The 16,300-nt window shown below is 44.8% G+C and overlaps 1 protein-coding gene and 1 long non-coding RNA gene across 3 annotated transcripts in view; one reads left to right on the top strand and one right to left on the bottom strand.

Moving 5' to 3' along the window:
* PID1 (phosphotyrosine interaction domain containing 1) overlaps positions 1–16,300 on the bottom strand; it is a 203,542-nt gene that overhangs the window by 3,619 nt on the left and 183,623 nt on the right. The gene's annotated exons all lie outside the window — the stretch shown is intronic.
* Positions 1,753–16,233, top strand: LOC118499978. Its single transcript, XR_004902496.1, has 3 exons — positions 1,753–1,763; positions 2,541–2,544; positions 16,081–16,233. It is a non-coding gene; the product is annotated as an uncharacterized LOC118499978 (long non-coding RNA).

Raw genomic sequence — 16,300 nt, 5'->3', positions numbered from 1 at the left:
CCCTGGACGTTCAGTGGAAAGAGTTGTGGTGCCCTGCCAGCAGAAGGCCTCAGGGAGAAGAGTCATGGGATTTCAAGGTACCGGGACCTCGAAAAGCCAGATAGGAGCCCAGCAAGTCAAGGTGGTGCCAGAAGGAGGGGGCAGAAAGACAAGGGCTGTAGGGAAAGCCCCCAGGTAGACAAACAGGTCGTGCTGAACTGACCACGTATTAGGCTGTGGCATATGACAGCCTTGGAGAAGAGACAGAAGGTCTAGGACTGGCAGATAAAAGTAGGCTGAACCTCGGGGGATGACCCTGCGTGCAGTCTGGGCAGTAGGGACTTCTCTGCTCTTGATGGAATGCCACTAAACACCTACAGCCCAGGGAGCACCTGGATTTGATCAAGGTTGTACACTTGAAAGACCGGATGATGCCAGGAGGCAAGATGGATGGGGAGGGCTGGCAAATAGCAGAATGCTCAGGTAAGACGTCATTGCAACAGCACAGCCAGGAGGGTCAGTGGTGAGAAAGGGTAGAGGAGATGCACAGGAACGCTATTACAGGGATAAAACTGACAATACGACGGAAGGGGAAAATACCTCAGACCCTGCAGGTGTCCATACTTGCCAAAGAGGGCAACTGGCTGAAGGGCTCTCTGTCGCTCTGGATTGGAGTCACGTGATAAAGATGGCTTTGTGAGCAAATGCAGCGTTCCTGAATGCCATTTACTGAATATGTACTTGCTGTATATAGTATTTCGTGATATCCTTATTATTTTTAATAGCTTTTCATTGAAGTGAAATTCACACCACATAAAGTTACCATTTTAAAGCACAGCATTCAGTGGCATTAAGTAGTCAAAATGATATACAACTACCCACTCTACCCAGCTCCAAGACATGTTCATCACCCCCAGAGGTGACACAGTACCCACTAGGCAGTCATTCTCCACCGTCTTCTCTCCCGAGGTTCTGGCAACCACCCAACTGTGCTCTTCCTCCATGGATTCACTCTTCCTCACATTTCATTCAAGTGGGATCACATAACACGTGACCTTTCATGTCCGGGTCTCTCACTCAGCATCAAGTTTTTGAGGTTCATCTAAGCTGGGCCCCGTATCAGTACCGCACTCCCTTCCACGACACCTTTGCTTTTGGAAGTTTAAAAGCAAGTGGGGAAAACAAGTGTTAGTTCTCGAAGTGAAAACATATTCTTTTTCAGTGTCCACTGAAACTAGAAATCACTTTCTATTTGATACAACTAACCTTCGTAGGGATGGAATCTCCTCTGATTTCCTCCAAGTTTGTACACACCTTTCCGCCACCACAAAATTTAAAAAAATAATTATACAGTGACTTCCATTGAGACACAACTAAAGGATGGCTTTAAAAACTTTCTTAGAAGGTGTTAAGTGACTCACTCCAAAGGAAAGCAATTTCATAACAGTAAAATTTTGACAATGAAGACAAAATGTATTCCTCTCTCATTAATACCGCTTAAAAGCTAAAGATTTTAGGGGACATAAAATCTTATTTTGGAAGTGTGCTTAGGAGAAGAATGGAGCAGAGATCAGTAGCTCAACAAGTTTGATAGGACGACAATGAAAGCTTCGAATGATATGTAGACATTTATAAAAAGCAATTTTAAAACACCGAGGCACAACACAGATGTAATCTCTTGAAATTAAACTTATTAGGAGAGTGTCTTTATTTAGTGCTGCCATTTCACCAGGGTCACCTGCCTGGCACACTACACATTAACCATAAGGCCCCCATTTCCAAAAGTCCTCAGACAAATTAAGCCACACAGACAATGAATAGTACGTGATGAATATTTGCATCACCCTTCAGGTAAAAAGCACTTACTACCTCTAGACCCACGGACAACACTGTGGTTCAGGATGGAGTGTTATTACCACTAACCCACTTTGAAAGACAAGAATCTTAGATCAGGTCGTAGCACTGGGAGACATCATTTTTACTGCCAGGTGTTGGGATTTCAGGAATATTTTGATTATTTGTGAAGAAAATTGTATTAAAAAGACAGCCTAAAAGGACACATGTTGAATTCCTGGGCCATTCTGCTAGCAGGTGAGAGCCATTTACAACTGATTTCACTTTGAGCCATTTATTCATTATTCCCGTTTTTGGATTGTCAGAGAAATTATGGATTTATATGAGCATCCAAATGCTGTGGGTCCTGCTGTAGAATGAGCAACAGTCTTTTGTCTGGTGCGTTTGTTAGTGACACTCTTCTCCATGACAATCTAGATCTGGGCATTTCTCTAAAAATGTGCTCTGGTAACCGCAGAAAGGAAGATTCGGAAACCTTCTGAAATTGTCAGGTAAGATGTGGCACACGTAATTAAAATAATACACATACAATAATATTACATATTATATATTTAACATAATATATAGTCTGGTTATAACATATAAAATCTGTTATCTAAAACTCAAAAAATGTATAAGGTGTTTACAATAAAAGCAAAGAAGATAAAACTTCATCGCAAGAACTCCAGACTTCTGGCATTGCTCCAGAAGTGAAAAGAGAAACATAGATATGTTCCGCAGCACTCACTAACCCTGGACATTGCGTCAGCTTCACGCTGCAGAGCATCACCTGCCATGCAGATGGAGGGCGCTCTGCATGGATCGTGCGATGACCACTCTCCACTGCGAGACTGACAGAGGACGCGAGACTGACAGAGGACGATCATCACACCACATGTGCACCGAGGACCCGTAACTGAAGTCTGTCTCAACTGGAATCAGCAGTGGAGGCCACAGAGGCCGTAGTGGACAGACAAGCCCCGCCTACCAGCACAGGATTAGCACAAACGCTCTTGCGTTTGAGCCAGAAAACGCCAATTCTCCGGTGACGGCAACACCTGTTTCTTGAAAGTACGGGGCTTTCCTCACCTCGGGCCTTGGCAAGGCTGCCGGCTGAGTCTTCTCTTGATCCCAAGGAGCTAACCCTGTCCGAACCCGTAATGCACTGGCTCCTGCAGGGTCTGGTCAGCACAAAGCAGGAGGGTCTAACTGATGCCACGGGCAAACCCGGGGAAGTCAGTGAAACTCCTGTTTTGGTGCCTTTGTGGAGCTGATCACGTTGTCTGAAATCCCCTGAGTTTACATAAATACAAAGACGTAAGGCCAACAAGTTGGCGCTCCTTAAAGAAATGCAGGAAAAGAATGATCTGAATACAGTTTCCCTGGAAATGGAATAAAGAGAATTCTCTGAACAGACTTTCCATAAAACTGTAATGCAAAGTGACAAAATGATGTACCAACAAAGCCTCCCCTCAGAGTGACCCCTTTAAATCAGCCTGGCTCTCACCCACGACGGCCCACGCTCTGGAATCCTGGCTTTGCCTGTGCGCATCCCCCTCATTAGTCAATGGTTCACTACTTGCCTGCGCATCTCCTAAATCTCCCAGTATACTCTCCACAGTCTGGCATTCACCCATGTAGCTGACTGTAAGTCCCTGAAGTAAAAAGTGAATATACACATATTCACTAAACTATATAGTTTAGGAGATAATGTGGTTTATGGCTCTGCTTTTCCAAGGAAAAACTTTTAAATTAGTTGTCTCACAATAACAACTTGCTTATGCCGTGCATGCAGCCGTGCCCACTGTGGAGAAGGGCCCACAGCACGCATGCGTCTCAGTAAACAGAATCCCTGAGATGCCAGTGTTATCCCTGGACCCTCCTATGCCAAAACGGTTGCAGGGATTTTGTCTAAATGTCTACAGAGAGATCACTTCCTGCCTCCTATGGAGACTTCCTTGCACACCCGCCTATGGGCACTTCCTCCCTGTGAGTACGAACACAGGACTCAGTGTGCAAGGCTATGCACACACCGATGTCAGCTCTGGTTAATGCGGATCTTGTTCTCCTGCCCGTCCATGAAAGAGGGGAATGTCTTCTAGATGAATGAGTCCCTTCTGAGCCTCATCCTTAAGAACTGCCCTCGGCCAGAGCCACAAAGTAGACAAGAAACACTGAGTCAAGAGACTGGGCACTGAATGCCCACAAGGGTAGACAGGTTTGTTTTCTTAGCTGTCACCTCCCAGGGTGCTGGAACAAAGCACTTGGAAGAGGACAAGAAGATTCTTCAGGGGTAAAAATCCGTTGGAAATATGCAGTACATACTGGCATCTTTTCTTGGGTTGCAAAAACAGGCACCGGGCAAGAAATATATTACGAATGAATCATTCTGAGAGAAACAAACAGAGCAAAAATGAACATTTTTCCCCATGTTGTCATTCAGCGGCATAAACGGATGCCCCAGATACAGATGTTTGCAGTATGTGTGAATGGGCTTAGCTCAACCTCAACTGGAAAAAAAAAAAGTTTGACCGCATTCACAGCATGTGAAAACACATGGTGGGGGGCGGGCACAGAACCAACAGGCCTGCCACAGTGTCCGCAGCATTCGCAGCGTCGGCTCAGGAGAGCCCAGTGTCCTCAGAACCTCTCCCTCTCGCCCATGAGCTTTCCAGCACCCTGGCCAACTCTCCATTCATGAGTCACCACTCCCCGCTCATGTGTGGCAAAACAAGCCCTGGTTGCCCGACATATGCCCTTCTGGCTGAGCGGACACCATTCTGTTCCTTCCTCTGGGTGGCAGCCCGCATTTCATTCTACCCCGGAAAAGCCTTGTGTAGGGCCCTAACTCATCTCCCCCTGAAAAGGAAAGGCAGGGGCACTGGGTAATGACAAAGGCCCCTATACAAGAAGGTGGCATGGGATGGGTGGTCACAGAAGACCCCAAGCGCTTGGTTTCCTGGGCACCTTCCACCTTCCAGGATGGATAAACCCAGCTCTGGAACCCCCTAGCCCGGCTTTGGCTCAGTTCACGGTGGGCTTGTTCTGCGGTGACATGTCAAGAACAAAGACTCTCCAGAGGACTTTTGTGGGATCTGAAAGGTCTCCGTGTTCTTTCTCTCTCTGTAGGAGACTTCCTCTCCCCAACGGACACAAAATCACATGATGTGAGCACAGAATGAAGACAGCTTCACTGAGAATCCTAGATAGCCTTTGGGTTACAAGGCAAGAGATGAGAAAAAGAGGAGCTTCTCTTAACCTGGGGCCAAATACAAGGGTCAAGCTCTTTGTTCCCACATGAATTCCCACCTGCACATTTCAGGGAAAAGGGAGGGGACAAAACCCTGAGATTTATGACCACAGTTTGAATCAACGCTTTCCTTGCCGACCACAGAGGAGCACAGATTCGCTAGGCACTTTGAAGAGTGGAGAGGGATCCATATGCCAATTACACAACAATCCACAACGCAAACACAAATGCAACGCTAACCATGACCTTGCACCTGTATTACACGCTTTAAGCCATGAAGAAAGTATTAAAGGATAAATGTTGTTTACAGTGAAATCAATGAAGTTCTTGTGAGAAATATAAAAGTGGTAAGCTTTGGGCTTGATGATTAAATTTGTTTAGCTGTACATGGATTTAGTAAGTCTGTGTCGAGCACCTACTAGGAAGCAGGTATGTTAGTGAACAAAATGGATAAAACTCTCTTCGGTCTTGGGACTTAGATTCCAGCACACTGACAATGCTTCGCACTAAGTTCACAGAACTGAACCCTACGTAGGCGAGGCCGGCCCTCAGAGAAAGAGCACACATGTGCCTCCATGAGGACTTTCAATGAATCTGAAAACTTTTCTTGGTTCAAAAGGCCTCTCCTCTCACCCGGCACAACTAGGACAACACCACTCCCCGTTTGGAATTCACCTGTTGGATCAAGCTGTGCCCCATGCAGGTGGATTAGTCCTGACATTCACTGTGGTTTGGCTTCCTGGGGTGCTGCTCAAGTAGAAAACCAGGCAGGTGAGGCTCTGGGAAGAAGGCCGGGGGAAGGGGAAGGCGTGTGGGAGCAAGGAGGACAGGGAGGTAGGAGACGAAAGTAGGCTTTGGCTCCCAAACACAATGGACTGGCAGCTAGAACACCACTGGTGACTTCACCTTTGCCCTAGTGACTGGATAGATGGGGTACCAGGCCACGCCTGATACCTGCGTTTCACTACTAGGATATTCCAGTCAAACCGACCTGCCTTCATTACAATCTTGTAGCAAAATTTTAAGTTGTTTTAGGCTGCCTAGTATCTATTCTATTTTCCTTTGGACTCTTCTTTCTTTCTTTAGGAGACCTGACTGGCAAATTTTCCCAGAGTTTAAACTCAAAGTACCGATAATTACATTGCAATTAACTGCTGATGATTCTGGTATCCAGGGAGAGAAGGACCCTGGCCCCAAGTCACCCTGCTCAAAGAGCAGGACACAGGACACAGGTCCTCTAGCCCAAGGCCAAGGCCTTTTCCGTCCCTCCAATTTCTTTCAGCGAAAGGTGCACAGACTCCTTATTTTGCATTTTTAGACTACCTACTTTCTCTCTGGCCATTTCTTCAAACGTCCACCTGAGACTGAGTCCTGATCAGGGACATGAAAAGGTGACAGACACCCTAGTGGGTCTTGTTAACCACTCCAAAAAGGGTTTGGAGTCAAGAGTGAAAGAGTCCTTCACCTGAGCTGGGTGTGCTTTGCCCAGAGATTTAAGCTGTGATGCTAGCTAGCACCAGTAATAGGAAGGAGATAAGAATGCGTACTTCACATTCACATATCACATTCCTGAAGAACTCTGAAACGGTGCTTCGCAAAGCAAACAATCCCCACTTCAAAGAACCATTCCAAAGAGCAAATATCAAACATGTGCTAAGTTGGCCCCAACCCTGCTCTTGCGTGTCGTGTACCAACAGGCCAGACAACATGTGATGCAGAGTCGCTCTGGGTGCCAAACGCCATGCCGGGCAGGGTTTGGCACATTCCTCACGGCAGCTGAGAGCCCAGAGGCCAGCAGAGAGGCCTGAGCTCGGCTCAGAAAAGACCTGGGCATCCTCTGTGGTTGCTACAGCTTTGGGTCCTGCTCAGCCCCTCAGGCTCCTGTGGGTCACATACAGGAAGCCCAGATGCTTCTGAAACGAAACGAGGTATTTTTTTCTTCGCCAGAGTGGGTTCTGGGTGCCATTCTGGGGCCTATTTGTTGGCGGCTTTACCTAAGCCTCCCCAGTGTAAGAGTGGACTCAGCTGTCCTGTGGCTGGGCCAGGATGAAGACCAATTGTTACGATTCCCCACAAGGCTCGCCTTCAAAGTCTTTCATCTCGTGTCTGCTTGGCCTGGCTTGGTTGGCTGAGCGAGAGGCAGCAAGCGACCCTGACTGCCTGGGGTCAGCCTGCCTTGAACTTGAACAGCACACTTTTGTTAACCCAAGGTTAACAAAGGTGATGACCCAGAAAAGCTTACAGTCTTATTCTTAATTTTCTTTTAATAGGAGCAACAATGTTGGCAGCAGAATGCAGATTTTCTCAAGTACATGTTTTCTGCAGCACATTTACACATATGCCTTTGTTTAGTGATTTTTTTTCCTTAAATTCCAGTAACTTTCCTACGGCCTCAGATATTGAGAATATTTTTTTATTGTTTAGTAGTTCTTTCCAAGTATTTATATGGGTTATATTGCCTGAATCTGTGAAAATATTAATAGAAATATAATTGGGAAATATATTTTCTTTTTATTATGTAAATGTATACCATAGTGTGGGGTGCAGCAAACTTATTACTAAGACCCAATACCGGGGAATAATTAAGTCCTATTTTTGCACTCTAGCAGGGATGGGCATTGCTTCTGCTGTTAAATACAGCATGTGTCTCACAATTAGGTGTCGAAGTGACAGATTTATTTCTGTTATTCGCATTAGGACTCAGTTCCAACGACACAGGGTGATTTAAAATGTTGTGTCCCACCTTGCGCTCATCAGAGCCGCCTCGATACAGAATCTGTCCTGTCAATTGGCTCTTAGATACGTGAAGAAAGAAGTGATTTATCTGAAAGGCACCCACGTACGCCCCTGAAGACAAAGTCACTTAATAAAAATGGCACCGCCATGAAACATACATTCCCCCGTCTGGCCACTCCTGCTGAGCTGACCCGACGACCATCAGACCTGGCGCCATTCCACTCAGTGGCACGAGAACAATTTATTTCACGACAAGTCTGAGATTCCCGTTCTGCGTCCTAAGCAGCAGCGAACGTTGGACAGGGACAGAAATTCAGCAGAGCTCTCTCTAGGCCCTAGCATGTTCACAATGCATGTTCTCTAAATGGCGAGTCGATAGCCAGGACACTACATGACAGTTATCCCGACAAATGGATTCAAGGGGCACACAATGTGGCAGGTGAGAAATGTTACCAATTTTTGCCTTTGTAGGACTTTATCAATTCATTTTCCTTAGTGTACAGCTCGTTGGGAGTGGACCAGTAAGAAGGCACTGAACTTTTAGAGAGAATAATGTTGAGACAGCATTTGGTTAGAGGTAACAAAATAAACACACCCATCTATTGGCTGTTAGTCTATCGCTCTTAGCAGACGGCCAGTGGAGGTCTGAAATAAGGACAGTAACATGGGGGTAACTAAACATGGAATTACCACGTATGCCAAAGAAATGAAGACTTGTATTCGAATAAAAACTTTTACATGAATGTTCACAGTGGCTTTATGTGTTGGAGACAAAACTTGGAACCAGCTGAGATGCCTCCCAACAGGTGAACGGTTAAGAAACTATTGATACATCCACTCCACGGATTATTACTCAGCAATTAGAAGGAATGAGCTCCGGACACAAGGCACAACTTGGATGAATCTCCAGGGACTTCTGCCCAGTAATAAATAAACAAACAACAGTAACAAAGACGATCCTAAAGCGTTGCATACCATTTGGTTCAATTTATTCATCATTTTTGAAATGACAACACTACAGACATGGAGAATGCATCAGTGGCTGCGGGAGGTTAGGGATGGGAGAGGCGGGTATAGTTATGGAAGGGCAATGGGCAGGGTCACTGTGGTGAGGGACATTTGTGGCATCTGAGTGTTGTCTGAAGGGGTGAAAACATGAATCCACACGTGTGCAAACATTGTATAGAACTCAGTGCACACACGAATAAATGAGTACAAGTAAAACAGGATCATTCTACTAAGATGGAGGGTTGTATTAATGTGGTATTACATTACAGTCCTACAGAGTGCTCTCACTAGAGAAAACTGGCTCAAGTGTATATGGTATCTTTCTGCATTATTTCTTAGCCACTGCATGTGGATTATCTCAATAAAAATTTCAATTAAAAAAGTCTCATCCATCTCAGAGTTATTTGCAAACAAAACTACCTTTATTTACAATTATTTATCACATTTTAAATATATTTAAGTTATTCTGATGAATGGGCGTGTAAACTAATTACAGAGATTACTCAAACATTTAAACTTTAAAGACCTATGGTCACAGAAAATAATTTTTGAAAATTGTAATTATTTACATTGTTTTATTGCACAGGAAATATGATAAGGTGGGAAAGATATGATTAAGCAACAGTTTTGAAACCCGTAATTGTGAAAAGGGGAAGTGACCCAGAAAAGAATGAAAGGACCTGGTCTAACCTCCTTGTCAACTTGTTGATGGCGGACTGTCCGCTGTTTGCTGGCAAGCACGTCCTTGCTCACAGCACGGCCTCTGCAGGGTGTACTTGCTTGCCTAGAACTGCTGACGGTCAACAAGCCTGAAATCTGTGGGGCATGGCTCTCAGGAAAATATCTTACAGGCTATATAACTACGCATCGAGATGTTAATGAATGAAAGGACTCTCCTCTGCATAACTAATTTAAGTATGTACAGTATGAGGCATCTTCTGTGTTAATTTTGGCTAGACCATTTATGAAGCTGCAAGAAAGGGCTGAAAGATGGCACCGGATCTCCCATGCTTTGCTTGTGCCTTCTGATTATTGCTTTACTGAAATTGCTAGTAAAGTTTGGTACTGGTTGAGATTTCTGGTCTGAATATCTAATCCTTTGTGTAATACCATAGGGTCGTCAATAGACTTTCCAGCATACACCTATGTTATATTAGGATGACACTGGGGTGGGGGGGATCGGACGGGCTATTAGAGACCAGGGAGGAGCAAAAACTTATGAAATTTATGATTCTTAAAGAAGAGCTAGTTCATATTTTTTAAAGAGATGCAGTATGGAATTTAGATTATATCGACTATAATAAAAAGAGCCATGTAACAGTTTTCTTTAAAATTACAGTATTTAAAATAGATAGAGATTATATCCTTGGCAACTATTTAAATGTTAGACAGAAATACCTGCTGTACAGTTAACAATGTGTTGTCAGCTAGAATATTGATATATTTTATAGAAAACTAAATGAAACCCCCAGACTATGTCTTTCCTTACTGATTCTTACTTTAAAAATCTACCTATAATTAGAGAAATACAAACTAAACTATACCGGGACACCATCAGATTGGTGAAAATTAAAAAGCATGGCATATGTTATGTTGCCAAGGCTATGGAGAAATACATACTCACATATACTGCTGGCTGGATTGCAAATTGATATAATTTTTTTTGCAAGGGACTTGGCAAAATATAACAAAAGTAGGCGTGCCTTTTGACCCAGGAATGCCCTGTCTATGAATTTACCCTGAAACTACCCTCTACTACCATGAAAATATATAATCACAAGTTTATCCACTGGGGTATCATTTGTTATTATAAAATGTACAAAACAATCTAAATGCTCTTACAAAAGTGAGCAGTTGAATAAATTCGAGTACACCATCTAATGTACTATTACAAATGTGTAAAAAAGAATGATAAAGAGCTTATGTACTTATATGGAGTGAATTATAGAGTATGAGGCCTGTCCAGAAAAAAATTCAGCCATTATTAATATAATGAGAAACAGGATATTTATATAGCTTCGAAGTACCTCCCCACAAGACAGCTGTTAGTTACGAATGGAGAGTAATCCCCAGGAGACCCTGTCACAACAAAGTGACGGAGCAGTGTGCACTGTGAAGGACACGGCATCGCTCCTGTGGCCTCCCTGCCAACCACCCGAACCTAATCGTGGAAATGTTGGACACACCCCAATGGAGAGGCATTGATTAACCTTCAAAAATATAAATGACAAACAAAACAAAACAAAACAAGGGTCTGCTCTAGATTGAGCAGCTCTCTCTAAATAGAGAGACCAGTCATGTAATCCTTGACTGGGCCCTGGACCACCATTTCATTTTCTTTTGATATACATAACAATAGTTTACAATTGTCAAAATATGAATAAAGTTGCCCTGGCTGGCGTAGCTCAGTGGATTGAGCGCGGGCTGCGAACCAAAGTGTTGCAGGTTCGATTCCCAGTCAGGGTACATGCCTGGGTTGCAGGCCATAACCCCCAGCAACAGCACATTGATGTCTCTCTCTCTGTCTCTTTCTCTCTGTCTCTCTCTCTCTGTCTCTCTCTGTCTCTCTCTCTCTCCCTCCCTCCATTCCCTCTATAAAATAAATAAATAAATACATCTTTAAAAAAATATGAATAAAGTCCATGGATTAGATACTAGTATTGTATAAATGTTAATTTTCTGAATGTGCTAATTATGTAAGAGAATATCCTTATATATAAGGAGATATAGACACAGATGTAAGGATATATCAGAATGGTCACATAAATATATCCTAGTTTGCAACAACTACACTCCAAAACACAGGGGCACAATCATGTCTTACCCTGAAAGGGAGAGAGAGGGGGAGGAGAGGAGAGGGAGAGAATACACGAATAATCAACTAAATACTTGGGGAATATAGGTGAGAGGTACACATGGAAATATTTTATGGTAACTTTTCAGCACTTTTGCATGTGAAATTATTTCACGCCAGTAAATTAAAAAGATGATCAATGAATACATTGGCCCCTGACTCAACGCTAACTTAAATGGAAAATACAAACATTTTGTATGAATGTACGTAGTTAGCTAAACCATGTTCATAATCCAGCCAAGGACCAGTCTGTGATCAAAGCCAATGCCCTCAAGCTGACCAGATCATCCATCCTAGTGACACGTGACAAATTCTAGTTGGAGTGTCCTGATGCACCTCTGTGCAAGAACTGAAGTGGACATATGACAGGTTAAATCATCTCCCACAAACAAGCAGCTGCTCTTATGAAATAACACCACTAGCAATCAAATCTGTAATCACTTAAGAGCTTTCAATGTCCTATTTACATTCTGTTTCCAAATAGAAACCAACACATAATGTGAAAGTAGCTTTTAATGACTGGCCCCATCACGTTTTTATATCAGAACTCATCTTGGAACCATAGCTTTTTTTTGCTATCTAGCTACTGAGCTCGGCCCAAGGAAAGAGTGTTACTACCTGTCTCCATACCAGAATTATCGCAATGAAAAAATCCTACAGGATTCTCCTACTAGATTTAAGAAAGGAGAGTGATGTCGAAGACTTAGAAATACAGAAGCAAGCATGTCAAATATAGAGGCTTCTGTGCTGTGGCTCTGAAGGGCGCCCGGTTAGAGTCACTGCTGCTGAATGCATTCTTAAAACATGAAACCAGAAGGAAAGTTTCTTTCTTTTTGAATGCTGGGAAAATAAGCATGAGGGGTGAAGCAGACTCAGGATATTTTTGAGATGAATGACCACTTGAGCGAGCACATTTATTTTTAGTAAGAGTGCACTTGCCCTGGAGACGAGGTTTCAGATGTTGATGGATGAAGAAGAAGCAAGACGCTCTTTGGTTATTTGTCAAGCAGTACCCTGCTCTGTACTTGAGAGCCTTCCCCATCCCTGGTAGATTACTACTGGCCGTGACAGGGGCGCAGTCACTGTCCAGGAGACAGATTCAGAGCCGCCCCCTCTGATTTGCTCAACAGCCTGCCATGGAGGCCCAGGGAAGCAGAAAATGCAGCCCAGCTGTGCAAGGTGGAGACCCGCGGACGGCATCCAAGGGACGTCTGTGTAGCCATCCAAGGAACAACAAGGACAGTGTCCGGCCTGTGTCCTCTGAAGCTCTCTGAAGGGTGACTGCCTGACTCACCAAACTCTGGAATCTCATACACCTTAAAGCAAAGCTACAGAAACCATGACTCACAAGCTCAGGCCAGGAATGCAGACTCCCTTTGTTAAAAAGGAACTTCCTTTCATTGTTTTAAGAACCATCTCCTTATAATGGTGCAAAATGGTAAGAACCAAATTCACTAGTTCTTACATACGGGTCTTTGTGTGTTAACTTTTTGATTGAGCTCTCCCACCATCTCCCCAGAGGCCTCTGGCGTGCTCCCACCCCCTCAGTTCCGCTCCATCTCCAGCCTCACGGGGGGCTGAGATACGACACGGGGTAAGACCTCCAAGGACCTAATGGACAACCCACAGACCTGCAGGCGAGCAAAGTCCTGTCACAGACAGACGGTGCTCGTTCGGCTCATCCCTCCTCATTCTGCCAGGAGGTGGTGTGATGATTAATGTCATGCCCTCTGACTGAGCCAGGCAGTGTCTAGATACCTGCACCAACACCATCCTGGGCATGTGTGCGAGGGGGCTTCTGGGTGAGATGAGCATTGCAACCCTTAGGCTGAAGACAGCAGATTGCCCTGGCCGATGGGGGTGGCCCCATCCAAGTGAGGGCGTGACTATATTACAGGGTGAAATGAGGGAGAATTTGCCCTTTCTGTCCGGCTGCCTTCAAGCCTGGACACTGGTCCTCTCCTGCCTTCAGACTGAGACTCGGGCTGGAGCTTGGCAGAGGACCCCAGCCCGCACTGAGACACCGGCCCTGCCTCCCCAGCCCTCGCCCTCGCAGATGCGCTCTTCCCCGCCCTCTCCTGCCGCCTCCTCTGCCAGTCACAGCCTCCGCATCTCACGTCAACAGCAGCAGACCCCTGTGCTATCACATAACGCGCCTTTTGTGAAATCTCAGAACTGGCAGATGGGGCTCCTTCCATGACAGGAAGGCCCGCCTCCAGGGCGCACAGCCCAAATCCAGCGTGATGCTGTCCACCTCTGTCCGTTCTTCTCTGCCTGGTGGCAATTCAGTCCGGTGGCTAAAGGCAGAAAAGGCTCTTGGAGCTCCTCACTGATTCCATCAACGAACTCACCCTCCCTGCCAGGAACCACGCTGCGGCAATACAGTATTCCCTTCCACGGAACGGAGAGATTCAACGAACAAATATACAAGCCGGGAGGGATGCTGTACTTCCCAGCGTCCAACCTGAGTCCTAATGCACCGACACACGCATGGCACCAATCTCCTGAACTTCTTTCCCTGCAGAGTCTGTGTGTGTGTGAACACTAGAAGAAACTTTGGCACGGCTCAATTAGAAGTGTGTGCACAAGTGTGTGTGCACACAAAAGGGGCGGCGGGGGAGACAGAGAAAACACACTTCATAGCACAAGGAAACATGCACCAATTTTTCTGAACAGACCTGGCTAAATTGTATGGAAGACACACCTTAATTTCTCCTCTTTCATTTTCTTTCTGAAAAAAAAAAAAATGAAATAAAAACATAATGTAAGCCCCAGGTAATGAAATACTATTTCTCAACTGAGGAAACTCACCACTGCTCCCAACTATCCTCCAAAAGCAGATGTCACACCATATTTCATTCTTTTAACGTTGGGGCACCAGAAGGCAGCGGGAAAACGGGAAGACCAGCATGAGATGGAGTGACTCCACCCAGTTCCAGGCAGCAGTCTGCAGGGCTGGGCAGGGCAGCTGAGGACAGCACAATGTGAATGCCCCTCCTCCGCAGACTCTGCATTCTAAGGGTAGGCATCGAGGGAGCCCACAGGTCTCTCGTGATATCCACTGCCACCTAAACAGGGTGAGCCCGGTAGAGGCAGGCTACATTCTGCTGGTGACACCAGGAATGATCATCATTCCACAGTTCTATGAAGGTCTCTCCCCGGGTGTGAATACATGAGCTGAAGCTATATTGAATAGACTCTAATGACTTCTCTCCTCATTCAAAACACCCTCTTAATTGACCTCAGTCATGGAGAGTCCCCTACCCTGGGAGCCCCTTTTGAAAGAGCAACATCAACACATCTCAGCCCTCTTTACTGTCAAGCTCGGCTTCAAACCAAGCCCTGTGGCCAATGACCAAGGCACCTTCTCCCTAAACAATTCATGAAAAGCTGCGCCTGGCCCCGGTGGAAGGGACGTTCCGAAGGGGGCAGGTCTCTCCAGTACTAACGGACTGAGAGTCCTCCAAGACTGGCATTTATTCTCTCACCAATACTTCCGCTCTGTAGCAAGAGGAAATGAGCAACACTTGCAACTAGAAGGTGCTGGCCAGAACAGAGCAGTGACCCACAGAGGTCAGTGCTGAAGGCTCCAGGGCCCTAACCAGGGAAGGAAGGGGCAGCCGCTGTGGTGGGGAGGAAGTCAAGCCATGAGCCGAAGTGACGGGTATGATGTAGGTTCAACTGACAACGCAGGTTATGCTAGTTCCAATTTTCATAGAGATGAGATTTTACTCTATGCTTAATTTTGGTAATTTTCTACATGTAACATATGAACTATGGAGTTTCACAGGTTTTATTTGACTCATTCTTTATCATGTTTAAGGCGACAGTATTTTTGGATGTTACGTGAAATTAATACTGCAATATAAGGTGTTATCTTTTTGCTGGAATTTGGCAGTCACCACATGACCAGAGAAGTTCAATGCAGACTTGATTGTACATTTGCATTTTTTCCAAGAGGAGGCATCACTTTAATCAGATTTTTCAAAGGGATTAGCAATGCAAAGAAGAAAAGAGACTTTGCCCATAGTAAAGTCTCAGAACTATGAACTCTGAAAGCAATGAATGTGCACATTTTGAAAGATTTTGATGTATATTTTAAAATTGCCTTTTAGAAACCTTCTGCCAACTATTATTTCCAATAGCTCTTACGAGACTTCTTCCACACACCAGATACTTTCCACAACAGGGATCATCATTTTTAACATCTTTCCCAACTCGACAGACAAAAGAATGTTATCCTGTTATCTTCTGATTGCTAGTAAGATTAAACTATTTCATAGACTTAATGGAAATCTCTATTTCTTCCTTGGTAGATGACCTGTTGAATTCCTTTGCCCCTTTTTGTTTTGGCAGAGGGTCGTTTATCTTCTTTCCGATATCTGTATCACTTTGTTTCATATCTCACTCCACGGGCCAGCACGTCCAGAACAATGATGGTGCTGATGCAAGTGATAACGGCAGTCCTGGTCTGTAGCCTGAATTCATTTGAAATGTGGGACAATTCCAGAACTTCAGGAACACACCCCTGAGCATATATAAGCAGCCAAATGCATTTCACCAACTTCTGTGTTACCTAGTGATTGATTATTAGTAGCTCAGATAGCTGATAACTAAGAGCTTACAATATAGGAGGCATA

Source organism: Phyllostomus discolor, chromosome 4 (assembly GCF_004126475.2).
Source record: "Phyllostomus discolor isolate MPI-MPIP mPhyDis1 chromosome 4, mPhyDis1.pri.v3, whole genome shotgun sequence".
In the NCBI taxonomy this organism is placed as follows: Eukaryota; Metazoa; Chordata; class Mammalia; order Chiroptera; family Phyllostomidae; genus Phyllostomus; species Phyllostomus discolor.
The sequence above is the reverse complement of the archived record's forward strand: the minus strand, read 5'-3'. Positions and strand labels throughout refer to the sequence as shown.